The sequence below is a fragment of the Rhinolophus sinicus genome, chromosome X (genome assembly GCF_036562045.2).
Source record: "Rhinolophus sinicus isolate RSC01 chromosome X, ASM3656204v1, whole genome shotgun sequence".
NCBI lineage: Eukaryota > Metazoa > Chordata > Mammalia > Chiroptera > Rhinolophidae > Rhinolophus > Rhinolophus sinicus.
The window spans coordinates 33,207,251-33,230,512 of record NC_133768.1 but is presented as its reverse complement, the minus strand read 5'-3'; the positions used below and the strand labels follow the sequence as shown (position 1 = coordinate 33,230,512).

At 41.1% G+C, this 23,262-nt stretch overlaps 1 non-coding gene across 7 annotated transcripts in view; it reads right to left on the bottom strand.

Annotated features, from left to right (window-relative positions):
• Positions 1-23,262, bottom strand: part of LOC109455926 (uncharacterized) — a 248,987-nt gene that overhangs the window by 144,504 nt on the left and 81,221 nt on the right. For 6 of the 7 annotated variants that reach the window (XR_012493412.1, XR_012493410.1, XR_012493413.1 and 3 more), the window contains one exon: positions 11,152-11,240. This is a non-coding gene — a transcript (uncharacterized LOC109455926). Of the gene's footprint in view, positions 1-1,507; positions 7,570-11,151; positions 11,241-23,262 lie in introns of those variants that run through there. The other variant, XR_012493416.1, reaches the window with a different exon arrangement.

The window sequence follows — 23,262 nt, the reverse complement described above, 5'->3', positions numbered from 1 at the left end:
GCACTTGTGCTATATCTGTGAAGACTCCATCTAGATGGTCTGCCTCCCTGGGATGCCCACTTGTGTCTTCTCCATCCCCATGCCCCGGCTGACCTCTGCTCCCTCTCCTCTAGCCAGCTCAGTTCTTCTTGATTCCTAGCCTCAATGCGGGATCTGCTCTTCTTCTCTACAAAATTTAACCAGTTTGCAACTTAATAAACCAGGATGTTAATGTATAATGAGAAATCTAATAAGACTAGGTTCTTGGTTCATTTATAGGACCATTCTCTTCATGTAAGACACGAGAGAAATTAAGGTGAGACTGGCAGGGGAAGAGGGCGAAGGTACATGAGAGACATTCTTTATCCATTTTTCTTTATATACATTAATTTTTTATTCTCTATGTCAATTTTTACTATTGAAAGGTGTTTTGAAACCAAGTTCATGTACTATTTTAAAATTTTTATAACACTATTTAAAAGAAAGAATTGAGGCTAATCATCCGTGACTTTGAGTGATAAAGATAATAGACACATAACACAAAAATGACAGAGACGTATCTAGGGCAAGGCCACTAAGGGAGATTTCGGGTTTCTGCTCAAGGTAGCCTTCGCTTTGGTGGGGGTTGGACCATGTACATTTCCCTAGTTATATCAGGAGTTTGTGTGGAGACCCGAGTTAACGGCTATGGGTGTTTGATTTATTTCCATGATGGTCTGGCATCCTGCAGAGGTAGGTGCAGGATGCTGTCTGGTTAGCAGTCTCCTAATTGACTCTCGAAGTGTCCTCACCACTTGTTGGGAGGTTCCACTGCCACATTGGATCTTCCACGTTTCATTTCATAAGTGACGTTGTGGAATGACAGGCAGAAGAGTTGTTATTTATACTTCAGAGTCATTTAAATATTTATTAAGACCAAGACCATTCCTAATCAAAACTCTGAAGCACGTAGTTTGTTTCTGCTGCTCTTCCATCTTCCTTTACTATCCTGTCTACCTGGGAGGTCCATTCTGAGGACAGTGGGGGACAATTGTGAACAACCATAAGCCTATGCTGAGGGTTTCTTGGGGAGACTTGCTTCTTTCTCCCCCTCCTCTCCATCCTCTTAGCCAATCGGTTTGCTGAAGTTCTGGTCACTGGCCTCCCAAGGGAAACAAAGCTAAGAGGTTGGCAGTAAGTGTTCGTTAAGCTTGAACCCCACGAGCTTCATGGGGTGAGGGAGATATTAAGATGTGTAACTGATTTAACTGTTAACTAGGGATACCTGTAGATTTGTATGAAGAATACCTCAACAAATCTGTGATAATTGTAATAAAACTTTGAAAAACAAGACCTCTAATGGGTATTAAAACTTGCTATAAAGCTAATATAATCAGAAGAATAGGGCATTAGCACAAGAACAGACAAATAAATCAGTGGAATAGAATCAAGAAGAAGAAAATAGATTTTATGATAATTTAATACAGTGTAAAATACAGGTGACATTTCAATTCAGTGATGGCTTATTTAATAAATGGCACTAGAATAATTACCTATTACATGGAAAATAAAAGGTTAAACCCCTATTTCTTTAATTACAGATGTATTAGATGCATAGGTAAAACCAACATTCTAGAAGTAAATTTAGGAGAGTATTTATATAATATTCAGATAGGGAGACCTTAAATAATTCAAGAAACTCAGAAGGCATAAAAGAAAGAAAATAGATTTGATAATACAGACAACTAAAATTTTCCAGTGGTAAAAGACACTGGGAAAAGTCAAAGGATAACTAATAGGTTGTGAAAAATAGTTGCAACAGGTTGCAGATAAAGGATTAATATCCATAAATTCAGCTGAACTATATGAAATTGCTCATAGTCAACTGTTTATGGCCAAAAAGAATGGTAATTTCAGTATTTCAACTCAATACGGGCTTGCTTTTATTTATATATACATAACAGGGGTGCCATTTTGGGGTGTGTAAAAAAATGTATACAAATGGACACTTTAATCAATGTTGCTCAAACAGTAAGTAGTTCGCCATAATCAGAAGTGTCTGGAGGCTGGTGGTAACCACTTTGAGCACCTCTTGTAATTGCAGAAGTCAAACGTGACTTGTATCCATCTTTTGTTATTGGTATATATTGAATATTACAATTTTAATAGTTTTTTCCTTTCTTAAAATATGTATACATTTTTTTGGCACCCCTAGTGTGTACACACACACACACACACACACACACACACACACACACACACACACACGGTTTGACAATTAAGTTTGCGAACTTTGTTGCAATGCTGTTGGTAACTTTTTTTGATATCAAAGGGATTATTCATCACGAATTTGTACCAACTGAACAAACAGTTAACCAAGTTTACTATTTGGAAGTGCTGAAAAGGCTGCGTGAAAAAGTTAGATGACCTGAACTTTTCACCAACAATTCATGGCTCTTGTATCACGACAATGCACCAGCTCACACGGCACTGTCTGTGAGGGAGTTTTTAGCCAGTAAACAAATAACTGTATTGGAACACCCTCCCTACTCACCTGATCTGGCCCCCAATGACTTCTTCCTTTACCCGAAGAAAAAGGAAATATTGAAAGGACGACATTTTGATGACATTCAGGACATCAAGGATAATATGAGGACAGCTCTGATGGCCATTCCAGAAAAAGAGTTCCAAAATTGCTTTGAAGGGTGGACTAGGCACTGGCGTTTGTGCATAGCTACCCAAGGGGAGTACTTTGAAGGTGACCGTAGTGATATTCAGCAATGAGGTGTGTAGCACTTTTTCTAGGATGAGTTCGCAAACTTAATTGTCAGACCACGTAAGTACACACATATATATCTATGCAGATATATATATATATATATATAGTCTATTGGCTCCATTTCTTTGGAGAACCCTGACTAATACATATGCATTTGTATATTTTTGTATGAGAATAAAGAGTGTTACAGAAGAATATAAACTAAGCTTAACACTGGTGACCTTGGGGTGGGATTAGAGTGGGGAGGTAGGGGTTTTTTCTAACTGTCCTGTGCTTTAACTGGCTATAAGGTGCATGAAATACCTTTGCAAGTGAACCAAAGCAAAAGAGAAAGAAAAATCTTACAAGCCACGTTGATTATGTTGCTGTATTATAGAAGGCCACATTAAATTGAGGTAGGGGTCTTAAATTCTCATTTATTAACAAACACTTATTAAGTACCTCCTGTATGTCAAGGACTGAACAAGAGTGGAAACACAAATGTCATCAAACCATGATTTCCATCCTTGGAGAGCTCAGGAATTTGCAAGAACCAGTACAATCAAAATGTCTGCATTTGTGGACTCTTACTGTGTATTTGCTCTAACTGATCTCTGAAACTGTCATCCAGCGTCGTGGGTGGTCCTGAGAGGCCAGCTGGGAGCTGTGCCAATGTACAGAACAGAATGATAATAGTACAAACTATGCTTTGAAGGAAGTTAGTTGAGTTTCTTCTAGTTAATTAAGCACAGTTTTATAACACCCAGATGAAAGGATCAAGGTTGGGGGTCAGATGAATTTTCTATTTGAGAATCTCTTTTGATTCTCATATGAGAATCTTATTTCCTAATGTGGACATTGAAGGGAGATATTAGAAAACTGTACAGAGCCACCCATCAAGTAAATCACAAGGGTGGAACTAGAATTCAGCCCTGTGACGACCAGCTGTAAAGGTTTGTTGGTGCATTTTAGGTCCGGGTTAGTAAGATTGGCCCTCAAGAGGTGGCGATTGTTTCCTGCTGCATGATTATACTTTAGAATCTTCTGAGGCCTTTAAAAAAGTAAAATTCCCGGGCCCTTTCCCTGGAGATTGTGATTCAGCATTTCCTCCCTCGCTCCCTCATGAAAATTCACCTCTCAGATCTTTGACTGCTGAAACTGTAATTGACTGTGGGCTCAAGCTGCAGCCTCTGAAAACTATCACCGCATTAGTGCTAAGGCCGTGCTTCCCACAGGCTGCTCTCCACTGGTGACTGAGTGCGGCCGGGATACTAAGGCAGGCCCGCTCCTGAGAGACAGGCAACTTTGGCTCAAGGACTCCCCTTTGACCTTGTCAAACTGACTGAACTACAATCTAAGATGCTTGCTTTCTTCTTTTCCTCTCCTTCACAGGTCAGACCTGCATGGAGATCTGCTAGGTTTCCCACTCTTTTCCATCTCATCTTGTTTTCTGTAACAATCTTTTTGCATGTTTTATCCCATCTTAATGGCATGTCTCTGAAGACCCAAACTATTACAGTTCCTCTCTTTCTTCCTCCCTCCCTCACGTGCTTCCTTCTTTCTGTCCTCGGCCAGCCATACTGGAGGTGCATAGAGTAATACTATCTGGTCCCTATTCTCAAGGTTCACACGGGCTATTAAAGGAGACAGAGCCAAATAAATAATTCTAACATGGTGCGGTAAGAGCAATGACAGGGGCATACGTGCGCGTAAGGCATGGGCAGGTCCCAGAAAAGTGGTATCTAACTCAACTTGGAGCTAAAATGGAGAAAACCATTGAGTAAGAGTCGGCAAGTGAGAGAGGCTGAGGAGAGGGAGGGGTAAAAAGTCATTCCAGCTTCTTGTGCTGCTGGGGCTGATGTTTTCAGGCCAAGAGGGTCAGGAGAGAAGGCCCAAGAGGTGAGCAGAGGCTGTACAGTTAAGGGCTTCGGATGTTACCCTTAGGTTCCCACCCTTACCCTGGGGCTACTGTTTCCCAAATGTTTGTCTGCGCCAGGTTACCTGAGAATCCCAGTGCACCTGATAAGAATACCACCCAGATAGAGTGCTCAGCCACAGGTGATTAAATATGTACTTTTTTCCTTTCCTTTTGCATCAAAATTTATCCCTTCAAGCTCTAGAGAGGGATAGAAAATCCCCTAAAGAAGGTTTTTTCCCCCCTTATTTTCTGAAGCATTACTTGACTAGTCTCCCTTCCCTATGTAGGGGCTACTAGGCCCCCTTGTTCTGGGAAAAGTTTTTGTCGTTGTTGTTGTTTGTTTTGTTGATGATTAAAGGGGTCTTTTATTTATTTTTTTAAGGCCAGGCAAAACAAGAAAGACCCTGTTCACAGTTTTTCCTGCAATAATTGAGCTGCGGGCCTTCCATTGTCCCTCTAAGGGAGCTGGGATACTTGGGGCCATCTTCTCCTCTAATGACTGCAGCAGAAGAGCTCATTCAAGCATCCAGGGTGGCGGGAGAATTAGACGGTGCGTCTCCCCTCCTAACCTCCCCCTCGTCCAGACATGTCAAGGAAAGAACTTCCCTCCAGTGTGTTTAAACTCATACTAAATCTTTTAAGGGGCTAAACTCTTCCAGGATCTTAAACACCACTCAGGGATGTCCTGCCTTTACCAGGCATCAAAGCCCTTTCCCCCTTTTATTCTAGAGGGGAGAAAAAGCCCGCCTAATGTCTCCCTAAAACAAAATATTAGCTTAAAAAGAGCCCAACTTCGCTTTTCTAAATCCTCTGTGCTCAAATTTAGACACAGCTCTTATCTGATTTTAGAGGGCTCCTAGCTCTTTCCATTTGCAAATCTGAGCTCACTAGAAAATGAGATTTTATAAATCATATTTTAAGAGACCATAATAAAGATAAAAATATATTAAAATGATCTCTTCATATATACTCTCTCAACTTGCTAAGCTGCTTTTCTAAACACTGGAGAGTAGGAATCCTACCAATAAGTTTTGTGTTGATTATGCTAATAAAGTTTAATGAAACTTTTCCTATGTTGCAGTCAGAATATACCACCAATTGACAAAAATAATGTTAAATAAAAGACCTTGTTTTCAAATTTTAAAACTATGACAATATAGCAGGATAAAGGACCAAGTGCTAAGAAAAGGAGAAAAAAATAGTGAAATGACTTAATTGAAACTTTGTTGGTACTCCTTGATTATTTCCATCAGTGGCCATTAATTTGCTTAAAAGGGCTTTTGTGACTCACAGTTATAACATTTCATAAGTCTTGCATTCTGTACAAGGGAACCTGGTTCAGTCAACAGTTCCAATTACCAGCCACATTGTGGGCTTTATTAAACAAATAAATACTCTTGAGAATGTATAAACAGAAATATAAGCTATATATTTGCTTGTTGATTCCACCTGATTAGGGTGAAATGTGCCAAGATACTTGGGACAACTCACTATTTAACTGATAAACGTTGCTAATAAAGGTGCCCCTGCTGTCCCGCATGAAAATACGTATGTTTAAAAAAATTATGAAAGAAGCTATTTTAAGCCTGGAAGACAGACTCTACATCTTGAGGTCTGTGAAAACCTTTTAAGTGGAGAAAAATTCTTGCCACTGTATTTGAATCATTGTTATGGCATACAAAGAACAATATCAATTTAATTTATTTGAGGCCTATTTGATAATGTAACTTTGGGCTTTTATTTTCCTCCCCAAATTTAATGTTTAAATTTCCATTTTTGTAGAGTCGCTGGTAAACTCATTTTGCGTTGTTCTAAAGGCCGCTTTAATATGGTTTGGCTCATATATACCATACTTGCATAAAAAGGATTAGATAAAATAGTATGGAAACGGTACTAACAACAATTACTAAAGCAACAACAAGGGCTAACATTTATTCAGTGCTTACTTGTGCCAGCTAGTCTTCATGTACAGTATCTCATTTTAGCCTTATAAGAAATCCATGAGGTTAAGTATCATTATTGTCCCTATTTTAGAGATGAGAAAACAGGTGCGGAGAACGAAAGTACTTGCCCAAGGACAAACCACTAGGAGCGGAAGAGCAGGATGCAAACCCAGCGTCTTAGACCAGCCCTTGGTGCTACTTTGTAGTTAGCCATAGTTGAGCCAACAAAAATCAGTTGTTTAAAGTAACTATGTAACAGAGAGCAAACCTAGATTTGTATTGCTATCTGTACTCCTCAAGAGTATAGTATATATTCTTAACTAACAACCTTTGTTTTCCTTTCCAAGTGGCTTTACTCATGTCAGCTTTGAAGCCAACTTTATGCCAAAGGAATTAATTACTCTAACAACTAAGTCTGGGGGCAGGGGTCCTTTAGTTTTGCCAAATTCCAAGGATGCTAGAGGTTGGCGGTTGGGATTTAGGAAAGGATCTGGCTACAGAATAATTTATTGGCACGAGTCTTGCCTCATTCTTCTAGTCCCACCTTCTTCTACAGCCCTCATCTAGCACTGTACTAACCTGAATAATGTACCCCAAGGGTATCAGGTCTTACTCCCTAGAACTTGTGAATGTGACCTTCTTTTGAAAAAGGGTCTTTGCAGATGTAATTAATTAAGGATCTTGAAATGAAGGGTTATCCTAGATTATTCAGGTAGGCCCTAAAGGCTATCACATTTATCCTTAAAAGAGGGAGATTTCTCTCTCTCTCTCTCTCTCTCTCTCTCTCTCTCTCTCTCACACACACACACACGCACACAGAAGGTGATGTGAAGATGGAGGCAGAAATTGTAGTGATGTGGCCACAAGCCAAAGAATGCCTGCAGCTACAGAAGCTGGAAGAGACAAGGAAAGGATTCCTCTGGAATGAGTATGGCCCTGCTTACATCTTGATTTTGGCGCAGTGATACGATTTCAGACTTCTGACTCCAGAACTGTGAGAGAAAAAAAATGTGTGTTGTGTGAAGCCATCCAGTTTGTGGTCATTTGTGACTGCAGCCACAGGACACTAAGATAACTGCTAAGCCCTACTGAGACCTTATGTTCCAGCTTCAAAGGGGAAACTGAAGTCCCCTTTCAGTGTTTGGTTTTACCAGGCAAACGGACATCTGGACCACAATTCCGGACTTTCCTCCGTGACTAACAGCAGCAGCGGACATCACCGGCATGGTGTGTGTCCAGAGGCACGTCCTAAGCCATGTGACCCTCTTTAGCTCTTGCCTGCTGCTGTCGCTGCTGCCCTGGATCACTCCACCTACGCAAGCATCCCATGACCTTAGAAAATCAAGAGAGTCGTTATGCCTTTCTAATGGATGGGACGTGACATATTTCCAATGTCCCTGAGGTGGTGTGGACACAGGTGAACAGCAGTGTGGTTCTGGAACTCTGTGTACCTTTGGCCTTAGGTCCACGTTACAAATGAACATATTTTTCCATGCCTCTGTGCTGCCTAGAACCTCTGCACACCCTCCCTACGTAAGAACTTTGTACATTTGCCTCCCACGGCAGAAGGCAGAAACTTGCTTTCTCAGACTTACTTGCAGCCAGGGTATGGGTATGTAACGACGCTCCCGTGCAAGACTTTGATTTGGAAGAGAGTGCAGGCAGAGGCATGGCACAGAATCCATTCTAGCAAGAATGGCAGAGCCTGGAAGAGAGACTTGCAGCCTTCTGGAGAGCAGTGGCAGAGGGCCTAGTGGGAGTGTCCTATGCCCAGCACTGGCCACGTGAGCTGTGGCACTCACGCCCAGCAGTGGCAGCCATCTGAGGGCACAGTTCAGACTTACAAGCTTGATCCACTCACCGTCCTAGAGTTTCTGTGAGCTCCTCTACTACCCCTCAATACATTCCCTTTTGTTTAAGCAATCAGAATGGATGTTGTTTGCAACAAAGAACCTGCCTGATGCACCTGCCGTGTGGTTCTATATGACCATCTCACTGCGTGGTTGCTTCAGGAAGAAGACAGGCTTGGTGGGCAGTCTGTGGGACGTGGTTATCCGGATACCTTACTTCTTGCAATCAAGCTTTCTATAGCCTTTCAGGGGGCACATGGTAGCCTAAGGCAGACAGGTCTCTGGGATTTTGAGAGCCTGCAAAGACCAGTGTTTAAGGTTGGCAGGTTTCAGCAGTGAACTCCAAAGTGCATATTGGCCCTTATTCACTTGGTGGCCCAGTCAAGCTCACTCTGTTCAGCAGCCCACTCAAAGGGGGCAGGATGTCTGCAAACAAGCCCTAGCATGGCATCAGGAACGTGGATCTCTTCAGCTGAACTTATTTCTCAATCCACACAATTTAGCTCTTTATTAAACGCCGTTGGTACCATGTTCTAGTTTTTCCTGAGGACCTAACGAGACGAAAACCTCCTCAAGGGCAGAACCCCATTTCCACCTTTTTTTGGCTCTCTGGGGTGTCTGGCTCAGAGTCATGCAATGTGTGCTGCTGAATGTAAGGGTGTGAGGGGTGAGAAGCAGACTTCATTCACCCTTTCAGTTCGTCATCACACTCTGAAGAATGAGGAAGTGATGACGTCAGCGAGCACAAGCTTCTTGATGCTTCTGTATTCTCAGGGGAGTGTTGCCGTTTTCCTGAAACCAGGGCTCCACGATTGGCCCTTTCACCCTCACAGCGTCACACAGACCTGAATATACCATTGGATTAAAAAACTGTTGTGTAAGGGCCAACTTTTAATTGATGATCCATTCACGATTAGTGGTTACAGTCAAAAATATACTTGAAAGCATTGATCAGGGTTTATTCGCATGAACAAAAATTTTGCACTTGTCATTTGTGTTGAATGCAAACAGATGGACTTTCTGGTGCCTGGGAATTATTGCTTTTTCAGTGCCACCTGTTACTCACTTTACCCAAGTTGGTGGGAAAATTGTGGTATGCTTAGTTCCTCCTTTTCCACTCAATGTATATATTAAAAAATCATAGAATTACATAAATTATAGAATAAATATAGTTGGAATTCCACAATTATATATCGTTTCAACTATGTGTGATAAATATGGTACCTTCAGGAAGATTTAATTTCAACTCACTTCTTTCCTAGATTGAAAACAGTACACTTTTTAAATTTATTTCACCAATCTGGACCTCATTTTCTATCTCTCTAACAAAAGGAGAGTTAAATGCTTATGCCTATGAGATTGTATTTTTGTTTTTACATTCTAGGAACTCGGTTCACTTTAGCCCTGAATCACCTGGCTGGTAGTTTAAATATCAGTTCACTGCAAATAGGTCTGAATTTCCATCCCATTTCCAACTGTATTGGAGGTCATTTTTATTCTCACTTGCTGACCTTCTTGTGGTCTTCCCCCAACCCCATCCTGAACAATTAGATTTCCTTGTAGGCAGTGGCTTCCATGATAAAGCAATGTATCATTCCAACAGAGAGGCTCTGGATTTATTTCTTTATTAGCTGGTGAGCCAAGAACATTATAATGCAAAGGGTGAATATAATAAGAGCTGCACGTGGGACCGTTAATCTGACAGGGCTTCACACAGTACCGTGAATTATTACTCCTGTCCGCCATTCGAAACGTAACTGCATCCACCGAGAAGAACATAACTCTTTAGCCCCATTTGATGAAGATATTTACTTCTCTGCTCTGTCTTCAGCCACCATTCTATCTTTTAGAATAGAGACTTTCAAGCTTTTCTGAGCCCAACTGAAATACATTTCACATCACACACACACACACACAAATATAAAACTTAGCTTAACAAAACCATATTTACTCTTACTACTTGTGATGAAGGCTGATACTTCCCTACTCTGTTCTAATTTATAAAGGAATTGACAGATACTCACTAAATCGATTTCAAATACTACTAATGGGTCTCGAACCACAGTCCAAAAAACCCACAATTTTCATTTAATTCCTCAGATATTCAAATAATAAATAGGAAACATCTTTATTTTCTCAACTCTTTTTTGCTATTTCTTCTGAGATTTACTTCTACATTTCTAAATAATATGAATATACTCCCATTTTGGTTTTTGGCTTTTGAAATGGATATAATCCATTTTCTTCTCATGGGAAATGAGGCTTTAGCTCCCTTCTATGCACCTCCTTCAAATATACACATATTTCCCTCCTCACCTGCCAATATATCATGAGCTTTTTATTAAGTCAACGTTCATTGTTTACATTGTCATGGCTGTGTGTATCAGTTAGAGTCCTAGGAAGAAAGAGATGGTACATTCAAATTGGGTAATTTGAGAAGAGTTTGATAAAGGACTATTTGTAAAAATGTGGGCTGGGTATAGGGAAACCATTAGAGATAGGGCTGGTAAAACTGTGGGGTGCCATTACCACTCGTAAGCCCCAAAGAACCTGGAGACCGAGAGCCGTGAAGATAGAGCCGCCTGATAGCACCTGTAACCTTTGTGAAGGCACGCAGCCAGCCTGAAATGACCACGCAAGGAAGACAGCCAGAAACTACATGCCCAGCCAGTCCTCTGCCTTCCCTCTGATCTCCTGCTGGAGCTCTCCACAGGCAGAACCCACCTGGAAGCCAGAGGACACTGCAACCTGTTGGTGGAGTCCGTATAGTTCTGCCTCCTGGGTACAGAGCCGGTGGAGAAGGGTAGATGGATCTGGAAGGCAAAGAGAACATAGTGGGCACATTATGTAACTCGTATGTGATCACAGCTGAGCACATTCCGTATTCTTTCCTTTCTTGAATAACCCTTATTTGCCTTGGAGTTAATTGGTTCTTTTTCTTAAAAAAATTTTTTTGATGGGATTTATAGATGATGTAATACAGAATTGTACACCTGAAATCTATGTAATTTTACTAACAATTGTCACCCCAATAAATTAAAAAAAAATTTTTTTTTGGTTTCTTATGCTTTAAATCTAGTGATTATTATTACTAAGGTTATCCAAACTCCTAAACAGTCAATCCGTTATACAAGACTAATCATGAAGAAAAAGAACAGTCCTCTATACTCCATTGCCTCCATTTCCCACTCCTCAAAGGCAATCATTTGCTTTTCTCTTAAGTTCCCTTCATATTACTAAATAACATGCTTACAGTGACAACTCTTGCTTTGCGAAGTGCAGGCATTATCTATTGATATCTCAATTTGAAAAATTAGGATTTTTGCCCTTTCCCTACTTACCTCCCTCCTTGCTTACCACATACAGCCACTTTCCATTTCCCAAGCTTCCCGATATAGATATATCCTAATTTGGCTCAACCAATATTCATTCTTTATACTATTATTATTATACAAATGTAATTGATGGCTAAGCTGTGTAGTAACCCATGATTACTTTTCCTTGCTCACTCAACTTTTTCTTTTTCCTGGAATTAAATTAGATTTTAAATTAAATCTTCCTAGTTTTCTCATTTGCGTTATTTCCTATATATTTATAATGAACTCATCCCCCAAATCTCCCTTTATTGTCTAAATCTCCTTTCAATTGTTCAAATTCATCAAGTATTCCATCAATTTCATCTTCTTGAAGAACTCTTTCCTGGAGATAACCGACCTGCTCCAATCTTTATCAGTTGCTGTCTACTCCTCGGGCTCAGCTGCTGTCTTGGTTTCCTTTTCCTGTTACCCTGCGAGTTCCTATCACTTCTCTCTTGAGTTACATCCCCCGTTTCCTCGTTCCCATATCTTTCTCTTTCTTGGTCCTATCCCTTGTTTTGATGGAACAACTCTAGTAGCTTTCGAGAATTGAGGGCATGGGAGGTAAAGTTTTTGAGACTTTGCATATCTGAAAATGTCTTTAAATCTACCTCACATGAATTAGTTGTTTTGCAGGTATAGAATTCTGGGTTGGAATTCATTTTCCTTGGCATTTTGAAGGCTCAATTCTCTTCTGGGTCTCAAGTGTTACTATGGAGAAGTTCAGACCCATTCTAATTACATGACCCTATGTAACTAATTTTTTTCTGAAATAATAAGAAAAATATATTATCTCATATAGCAAGAAGTCTAAAAGTAGGGAAGTTTCAGGATTGGTTAGTTCACCAGAGGCCTAGGTTCTTTCCAGCTTTATGCTCTTCCAGCATCAGCTTGTTGGCTTTCCTAGGCTGTCTCCCCTCATGGTCATAAGATGGCTGCCACAGTTCCAGGCATCACATCCAGTCACTGTAATATGCAGAAGAGAGTCATCTCTTTGTTTTGTGTCTTTTTAAAAGTGAGAAAACCTTTCCCAGAAATTCCTCACTGACTTCCTTTCCCACATCTTTGGCCAGAGCTGGGTCACAGCCTGCCTTTAATTCAATCACTGACAAAAGGGAATAGATCAGCCTAATTGGCTTGGACAATCATGCTGGAGATAAGGTCCCTTTTCCTGAGGCATAGATATCTAAAGAAAATTAGGATTCTGTTAACAGGTAAGGGGTGGGATGGATGTGGGCTAGGCTACCAATAGTGTCTGTTACATTATGGCATCTGACATATAGCAAGCGTTAAATATATGTTAGCTATTGTTGTTATTAACTCTTAATAGCTGCGTGAACTTATTCAAGTCACATACCTCCTGGAGCTCCAATCTCCTTATCTTTAAAATGGGGATAGGGGTATCTGATTTGTTGGATGGTTACAAAATTAAAAGATGACAAATGTAAAGTCTTTGGTGCTTAATAAATGATAGCTATTTATTATAGTGGCATATAATTATTGCCAGAGTACTTGGGCAGCAGGTTGAGGTCTCTAACAGAGTTTCCTGAGGTTGGCCCAGGCCTGGTGTAACTAATTTTTTTTTTTCCCTGCAGCTCGCAGAATCTTTCCATTGCCTCTTGTGTTCTAAAATTTCATAATTATGTGCCTTGCTATAGTTGTTTTTTTTCTCAGCTCACACACAGTGAGTGTGTTCAATCTGGAAATGTATCCTTCAAGTCAGAAATTTTCTTGAACTATTTCTTTGATGATTTCACCTTTCCATTTTCCATGTTTTCTTACTCTGAAACTCATATTATTCACATGTTGGAATTCCTGACTAACCCAAAGATTTTATTATCTTTCATCTCCCCTTTTCCATGTCTTTATCTTTTTGCTCCACATTCTGGGAGATTTCCTCAACTTCAGCTTCTAATCCTCTTCTTGAGTTTTTCATTTTAGCTATCCTTTTTTTAATTTCTAAGAATTCTATTCTTTAAATCTTTTCTTTTTATTTGGTTACGATGTCTTCTCTTATTCTCAGAAAATATTAAATACCAAAGATGATATCTCTCAGCATAGTCTATGTTTCCTCCAAGTTCTTTTTTTCTCAGTATTTTGGCCTCTGTCTTGCACCTTAGAGTTTCCTGAGATGTCTGGTAGTCCTAGGCTATCTGCTCACACTTAATATTGTAACCCAAAACCCTGATTAGAGGAGAGCTTGGTGGGGGTTACTGATTATAGATTTCACTGTAATCTAGTTAGCCTATTATACTGATATCAGGATGTTTAGGTCTTTGGTCTTGGGCTGTCAGCTTCTCAGAGAAGAAGCTTCCAAGCCCCTACCTGGAGAACATATATCTGACTTTCAGTGGAGGTCATTTGGAAGGACAGGACTGAGGTCCTGATGTTCAGTAAGCCTTCGCTTAATCCCTATTTTTCATATAGGATCCCACTTTCAACAGTGCTTAATGTCTCCCAGTCCCTCTACTGGCGACCCTCTACTCGCCAGAGAACACATCTCCGTATGCGGGTGGTCTGGAAGGAACAGCAGTTGCCGTGCTGAGGTTGGAGATCTAGGTTTAAACTTGCTTCTAATACCAATACTGCCAGTTATTATATTATTGTCTCCCAGCTCTAAGTGCAATCCTTCTGTACTCAGCTTTGCAACACTGGGGTTGAGACTCTGAAAACCACAGTAATTTCGCCAGCTCTTCCCTGTTAGGCTCTGCCCATAGAGGGCAACAGAGGGAAACTGGAAGGCTGGGGAAACAAGGAGGGACAAGCTACTTCCTGTTTTCTTTCTATTGCTGTGAGCAGCATCCAGCAATGCTTCACTCCAGCAGCAGAGACACCAGCACCAGCTGAGCAGTACCCCCTTCTCAGACATCTGGGTCCCAGCCCCATGGGCCCCTCCTCCAAGCTTCTAGGTTCTAATAATTCCATCCTTTTTCTTTTTTCCCTCAGCCCTGGGAGTCATTCCTTAGAGTTCTCTTTTGACCCTTTCAGTTACCTAGTTAATAGCTTTCTGCCTAGGTAACAATTCTTCACATTAAATTCCTTCTGTTTAAATAATTGGTGTAGTTTCTATCTCCTCACTAGATCCTGACTGATACACCCACTTTCAATGAAATCTTTTTTTTTCCAGCCCCATTTATACCCCACTTTCAGAGATATGGGGGTTGCCTCCAAATTCGGAGTTTTTCTGGAGAGTCACACCAAAAATGAGCTTTCTTCTTGGTCTCCCTTACCCCCCTTGAGAAACTTAGGAGTCAGCCTCTTCTGGTCTGCTGGGTCAGTAACTGATTGTCTAGCTGCTTTCTTGCTTCCACAAGTTTGTTGTTCTTTTCTCTCCCAGTCTTTGTCCCTGTAGAGTTTTGCTTTCAAAAAATAATCTTGTTTATTGTCATAATGAAATTTCGGGGAGAGACTCATTACTTTAAAAAAATAAGAACAAGGGACTCATTTTTTAGAGGGAATGACAACAAACTTGAAAATATTGCCACAGGAAGTTAGGCTGGTTTTCTCCTCTAGGGAGGAGAGTGGCGCAGGATCCAGGCGGAAGTAGATTGGGAACTTCTTTTACTAGATTTCAAGTATATCTCGATTAAAATAAATAAATAATGAAGTTAAAAACAAAAGTGAAAACAGGCCCCCATGTATTTAAATCATGATTAAAATCTAGGATTTATTTTATCAGTAAAAACTGAATTCCGGGGTAAAGTGTATGAAAAAAAATGAGACCCTGTTGTGCTTAATTAAAGAAGTTTATATTTATGGATAACAAAAATGGCACACCAGCCCCCTGGCACTATTTCCAAAATGTCCTTGCTCTCAGGGTTTTTACTGTAAAGTGTCCACATTACGGAATAAAATGTGTGTAACTGTCTCAGAAACTATGCTTGGCCTGTGTGTCTTGACTCCGTGTTGTAAATACAGAAGCGCAAAGGCACAGTTTTGGTCAATATTAAGTCACAATATTGAGGTAGAATTTGATCTTACCTGTTTAGTGTCAGATTTTTTAAATTATGTCATAAACACTTGCAAAATTTGCATATATAAGGCTGCCTCCGCGTATGCCCATGAAAATTGGGTAATGGAGTTCCAAACAGTCCAATTCTTTCTTTCAAAGCCAGGTCTTTATAGTACATACCCTCTCTCTGAACATTTCTAGGAGGCAAATACAAACTTTACATACATGTCTTGATGCTCCTTTGAAATATTTAAAAAACAATAAAAGCTTTCCTGAATGGCCTGAAGCAGCAGCTTTGCTCACTTCTCATTGTCTAAGACACAGTCACAGGCCTCCACGAACAAAGAAGTCTGGAAAGGTGATATTTTCATCTGGCACATGGAGGCCCTGAACAAAACCAGAGCCACATGAAGGAGGAGGAGTTGTGAATACAATTCTTTGGAGAGGGCTATTGCTACGCTATCGGTATCCCCTCCCCCACTCAGGGGGACAGAGGGGAGGGGCCGTTTGACCCCAGCTTTGTGAGTGGGGTTGAGGAAGAAGGGCAAAATGGCAAGTAGGAGGCGACTACCAGCATCTACCACGGTTGTCATAAGGATTAAAGTAGACAATATTTATCGAGCCCTTAGCACAGAGTCTGGCACAGAGCGATCACCCAATAAATCTAAACCTCTTTAAGAACTATTCATCCGAGCTATCCGCTCCATTAAAGAGATAACAAATGAACAAGAGAACCAAACAGATAATTTCAGTAATGCTAAATATAAGAAACATTATTGCTTTTTTTGGTTGTTTTGTTTTGTTTTGCTTTTCCAGGAGGGCACAGCTCACAGTGGCCCATGTGGGGATCGAACCAGCAACCTTGGTGTTATTAGCACCACGCTCTAACCAACTAAGCTAACCGGCCACCCCCTATTGATTGTTCTTTAATGCTTAGGGTTGTGGATTTTTTTCCCCCTAATTTGAAGTTGAACATTCAAAGAGTATAACTTCTTCTGTGGAGAAAGCCTAATCCATAAAATATACATGCAACTCGGTATGTGAGGGGAAACGTCTTGTACGCTGCTTACTTCGCTATAGCATACTTACAGCTTTCTTTCAGCTCTGTCTCCAATCTGGCCAAGGGAATTCCCTCCATCTTTCCATCCTTTTTTGGTCATTTATTCACTCTATTTCTAGTACCTCATTTGTCTTTTTCTACACAAGAACCCTGTGTTCTCTTTCCTCTGATTGGTATCTGTTTGGCTACATCATCTAATAAATGAGTATGAATAATGTTATAAAGAACACTATGACATTAAAATGTTTCTTGTGTTGGTTAGAATGCTTTTGGTTGCAAGGAGAGAATACTTGGCTAAAATTAGTTTGAAAATAATGACATTTATTAACTCATATAATATGCCTAGAGGTAGGTGGTTCCAGAGTTGTCTATTTCAGTAGTAGAACATTATCAAGGACTCAGGTGTTGTTGTTTTTTTCTTACTGTTTCCCTATCTTTAGTATGTTGGGTTTTATTTTCACATTTGTGCCTCATGATCACAAAATGGCTACAGCAGCTCCAGCCATCACATCCTCACAAAATAGCATTGAAGAGGGGAGCATAAAAGGGGAGATGTTTCATGTCTTGTGTTTCTTTCTAAAAGTGAGCAAAACTTTCCCAAAATTCCCCCCAGCAGACTTTCCCTCAGATTTCACTGGCCAAGTTTGGATCATATACCCATGCCTAAACCCACCAGACAAAAGGAATGGAATCACCCTAATTGTCTAGGAGTAAGGGGGAACACTTTCCCTGAGCACATGGCCATAGATGGTGATTCTAGAAAGAGAAATGGATTTGGGTAGGTAACTAACAGTGTCTCTTATATTTGGTAATTCTGAACTATTGCAAAAACAAAACAGTGCTGGAAATGCTTAAAAAGAGGTAAAAGTGGGGACAATCCCTTGACTGGCTTTCCTGATTCCTTCATAGAATAATTTCCAAGTTTTCACATGGACAGTCTTATCTGCAGTTTTAAGTTCTTTCAACTTGTCTACCTCCCTTACTCTAGACACCTGGCTATAGGGTACTAGAACTTGGACTATAGCCTTAAATTGTTTATTCCAACTACTAAACAGACTAAACAGTGTTATGGAGAAATAAATTCTGCCCTGACTTGATGAGGGGCCATGTTTTATAGTCTCACTCTGCCCAATGTGCCACCATTATCCGTATCAGCTATGCAGAACCTTCCTCTCTTTTAGTTCTTACTGTCCCTCCCCATCTACTCTTCTTTGGACCAGAAGACTTTGTGCAAAGGGGAAAGATATATTTTAAAAATCCTTGTGCTAGGTATTCCACATGGCTACTTTATTTGATTTTCATAAGGACCATCAGAAGTAGATATTATCATCCAAGGTCCAGAGAGATTAAATAACCTAACTCTAAATCAAATAGTAGGTTTGCGACTCAAACCCAAGCCTGTCTCTTCCAAACCTCACATCCAAGACCAGCAGGTAGAAGTTTCCTAGATTCTTCTCTCTTTACTTTGGTACATTCCCACCTCGGCCTTCCCTTAATGGAAGGAAGGAGGATAAATCTGCAGTCAGAACACCTGGCTAGGGGTCCCAGTGTCCTCATGTAGTCATACCTGTGTGACCTTAGGCAGGGCAGGTCATCTCACCAAATCTACTACTTGACTTAGAATTAGGTTCTTTCATCTCTCTGGACCTTGGATGATAATATCTACTTCTGATGGTCCTTATGAGAATCAAATAAAATAGCCATGTGAAATACCTAGCACAGGCTTTAAAAGGATATAGACTCTCACTTGTAACACAAGACTAATGAAAACATCTGCCTCGTCGAGTTGCTGTGAAAATTAAGAATAATAGATCTGAATTCTCTTTGTAAACTCCAAGTACTGCAGTATGTGAATGTGACGAGTCGTTATTGTAGATGGATTTATGTTTTACCTATATAACAAGATATTAAAATGGGACCTTCCTGATGCTGTTTTGCACCAATACGAGAGATATCATATTCCATAATGAGTGTGGACAGGTGCACAGAGGCAAAATTTACAAAAGACATGCTCGAAGATTCTCAAATGCTCTCAACAATTTTGATTATAAAGGCATCAAGAACAGGGAGAGGGAAGGAGGATTTGTGAAGAGGATTCTTTGGAGAAGACTACTGCCATGCTAGAGTATCCATCGGACCCCAACCCCAAGCCCAGGATGGAGGGATAAGGAGAGCTGCCCTCTAACCTCCAGCCTCATGGGGGGGGCATTAAGGGGACCCCTTAAAGAGGTTGCTATTTGTTCTCTGTGGTTGGGAAGGCAGGACTGGAGCCTGAGTTAAGACAGTCTGTGGCAGTCAAAAAGGGGGGCTGCACTGGAAGTGGCCGGCACTCCTGTGTGTGGGGAGCCATGGGAGGTAGAGTCAGGCTGGAGCCTTTTTTGTTAACCTTTTTGGAAACATAACATACATATTAAAATGTGCACAAATAGCAGGTTTACAGCTTGAAGAATTTTCATCAACTGAACATCCACATGAAACCAGAACATTAATCACCAACATCCCATATCCCCCTATGTCCCCTTTCAGTCACTACTGCACCCCAAGGGGAACTAACCACTATCCTGACCTCTGGTAGCATAGATGAGTTTTGCCTCTTTTTGTTCTTCGTATAAATGGAATCAGACAGTACGTACCATTTATGCCTGGCTTCATTTGCTCAACATTATATTTATGAGATTCATCATATTGTTGTATGTAGGTGTAGATAGTTTATTCTCATTGCTGTATAGGAATATTCCACAATTTATTAATCCATTCTACAGTTGATAGGCATTTGACTAGTTTCCAATTTGGGGCTATTATGAACAGCTACGGGCATCCTAGCACGTCTGAAGGTAAGCATGTACACATTTCTCTTGCGGATATAACTCGGAGTGGTGTTTCAGGGTCATTAGGGGTGGTATTTGTTAAATTTGGAGCAGTTTAAAGTCTTGCCCAAGAAGACTTCTTGAAGAGTGTGTGGGTTCAACAATGCAAGTCTGGGTAGCGCACCCCCATCTCCACCCTCTCACCTCAGTTCCAGAGCTAGGGGCCAACGAGGAGTGGCAGTTGGAGAAACAGCGTATGGGCCGCAGCAGACTGAATCGATGAGCTGATGAGCTGCAGTCAGAGGGACCGAGGAAGGGCACGTCCCACGAGCCCCATGGAGAAAGCCTTGTGCCCTGGGACACAGCTTGGCCGCACAGAAACATTCGAATCTAGCACAGCATTGCTCGTGTGTCAACACAGGTGTTGTGAAGGGCTGCTGAAGAGGCCAGCGTCTGAGCTCCGGTTCTGGACACCTGCTTTTCACCTGAATAATTCTATTCCACTGGCTGTGCAACCTTAGGAAGGACATTTTCCCTCTCTGGGCCTCACTGTTATCATCTTTCTGATATGTGGCTCCTTTCCACGCTGAGCTTCTGGACCCCTTGAGAACAGGGACCATGTCTTCTCTTTCTTCCATATTCCTTGAGAGCACCTAGAGCATTACACGCCTATGGGCACATAGGTCACTGCTTAACAAAAGTCTTGCGATTTCATTTGCTAAAGAAAATACTGCTTTTATGGGTCTGCTGAAGCACATAATGAGGACTAAATTGGTGCATTAAAATTAACAACATGGCATGTGTGCCTGTCCAAATACAGATGTTATATTGCACACCAACTTTATGGAAAAATCCATTTCCATTCTTGTCACACAATTGATCTTCTCTAAAGGAACAGAGCAAAGACTATCTGTACATTGTAAATTTATTGACTTGCTATTTTATCCAAGGACATTGGGTAATTAGAAGATTCTGACATAGACCCAAAGAATTCTTCTCTTCATCTGGGAACATGTTTTATCACTTGCTACTGCCTTGTTCCTAATGCTTAGCATTTAAAGGTTATATTAAAAAAAAAAAGACTCCAGACATTATGTAGTCACTGTCTGGAACGGCATTATATTTCAACAGGATATTATCACTCAGGCAGAGAAATCATTTTTACTGGGTAGGAAATTATTCCATTGTGCAGTATTATTCTAGCAATTAGAAATCACATTGTGTGGCAAATTACCAGATCTTCTCACTGGAGTTCGTTATTATACTGTTCACATTTAAAATGTGAGGCTGCAGCAAGAAAGAGGCTTTTTCAATAGAAGCACGGACACTCTAAAGAACTCAGGCAGCTGGGCAGGTGAGCCATGATGTAATTTGCTTTCTCAGGAAATTCTTTTGGAGTTCCCCCGAAGTTCCCTGTGTTACTTCACCCATCAGCAACCATGCTTCTTTGTATTCATTACCTGTAGTCAAGGAAACTTAACTTGGCCCCTTAGGGCTTTATAGGGAACTGACAACTTAAAAATTGGTGTTATTCCAAAAGTTTGCTAGAAAATTTGTCTTAGAATTCAGAACAGATTTTCCTCAGTTCGTTCTGAATGACTCTGGTTCGCAAGCAGGCCGCTGGAGCCCGTCTCACCCATAACGAAGTGAGACTCTAGTATTAATGATGAGCAGGAAATCAGTTATTGGGCAGTGTTATTTCCCCGTGAAAATCCACTCTAAGTTCCAATTTGGGAGAACAGAAATGTCGCTGGCTTTCTCTCTTTCCTACTCCACTCTGCAGTCAGAAGTGGGTGTTCCTGCTTGGGGGGATGGGAGTGCGAAGGACAGGAAAAGGAGCTGGAAGTTGTCCAGAAGGCTGTGAGCGGAGGCAGGGGCTTCCCAGCAGTGACAGAGGGAAGGGGAAAGGAGCGGGGGTGGGCCCTGCAGTGACGCAGTGGTGGAGGTGGGAGTATTTATAGCTTCAGCTGCAATTGAGAGGAAAGTCCCTGGATGCAGGGGTGATTTTGCTCATGGGACACTGGTAACTTGGGCGGTCATAATTGAGGGACTGTCCCAATGAACACACAAGTCAGTGGTTTCAATTTGTACTCAAGCCCTCTGAAACCTAACCTTTCTTTCTGCTTTTAAAAAATCATCCTGGAATATTTCAGGCATCCAAAAGGTATACAGAACAATTTATCAAACACCCAGCTTAAGGTGTAAACATTTCAGATATAGTTGGAGCCCTCTGTGTACCGCTTCTCACTCTTTTTCTCTCTACCCAAGACAACCAAATTTGATGTTATAATTTTCATGTGTATTTTTATATTTTTAGTACATATATGTCATATATACATATTATAAATCCTATATGTTATATCCTATTATAAATCCTTAGTGATCTATATTTCAACTAAATGATTTATAACTTTTTGTATGTTTTAACATTTTACAAACGGTAGCACACTCTATGTATCCTTCTCCAACTTGCTTTTTCCCTCCAACATTGTTTTAAAAATTAGCCCATGTTGATAGTGTGGCCCTGGGTCATTCATTTTACCTGCTGTATAGTATTCTATCTTATGAATAGACACACACCTTTTCTACCAGCCAAACTTAGGACCCAGACATGCCCTCCCTCCTCTTTCCTGTCTCACATGGGATATTGGATTCCTCATTCATAGCCAGAGCAAGACTCTTTCTAAGGCCCAAATTGTCCAGGCCTCTCATCTAAGCCCTCCCTCCCTGGCCTCAGGAAAAGCTTCGTTGGAAATGGTGCGCTGCCTGATGAGTACAGATTCAGAACATCATCTGACCTTGACAGAGGGTTTGTCCTTGCTGTGGGATAAGGTCTGCAAAACTGCCTCTGCCCCTGGCAGCAGGATGACTCATGTACCTGGAATTCCCTACCTCTTTCCCCTGGATAGAGTCTAAGTCATGCTGTCAATATGTAATGAATCCACTCTTTAAAAGGCAAAAGTAATCCTCAGGATTTAAAATAATAGAATCATACGCTGTTAAGAGCTAGGAGTGTAACTTGTCCCTTTCTCCTTCCCCAACACCTCAGTACAGGACAAGAGATATTTGGGCATCACCCAAGCCAACCAACTGAGGAGGTTTCAAGACAGCAGTTACTTAAGGTCTTTCTAGAAGGGGCAGGGTGGTGGTGGTGAAGACTTGATAAGAAGAAACTGAGCGCCAGGATGGCTGAGCATCATCCTTGTTGATGAATCAGTGGCATTTAGAGCTCTCTCTCTCTCTCTCTCTTTCTCTCTCTCTCTCTCTCTCATTCTCTCTCTCTCTCTCTCTCTTTCTCTTTCTCTCCTTAATAAGGCAGGGAACCTCCTGGCACAAGGCTCTGCCCCAGGATTTCTGGCACTCATTTTCTGGCCAGTGTTAAGCATTCCTTGAGAATTGTCTGGCCAGTTGAGTGCTGGCGCCTGCCACATTGTTTTTAGCAGGACCTTTGAAGTAGGAAAAGGGCTTCTTCAACTTCTAACCAATGGCTTTGACCTGTGGAGGCTATTTCACCCCAGTTGGCTGCTTTCCCCATCACCCCTCTATCCTGCAGGCAGGACCTGAAAAGGAAGCCCGCAAGGTCAGAGCTGACATGAATGCTACAGATGTTCCAGCTCAACACCTGATTTACGAAGTTATTAATTTAACAGATAGGTGCCA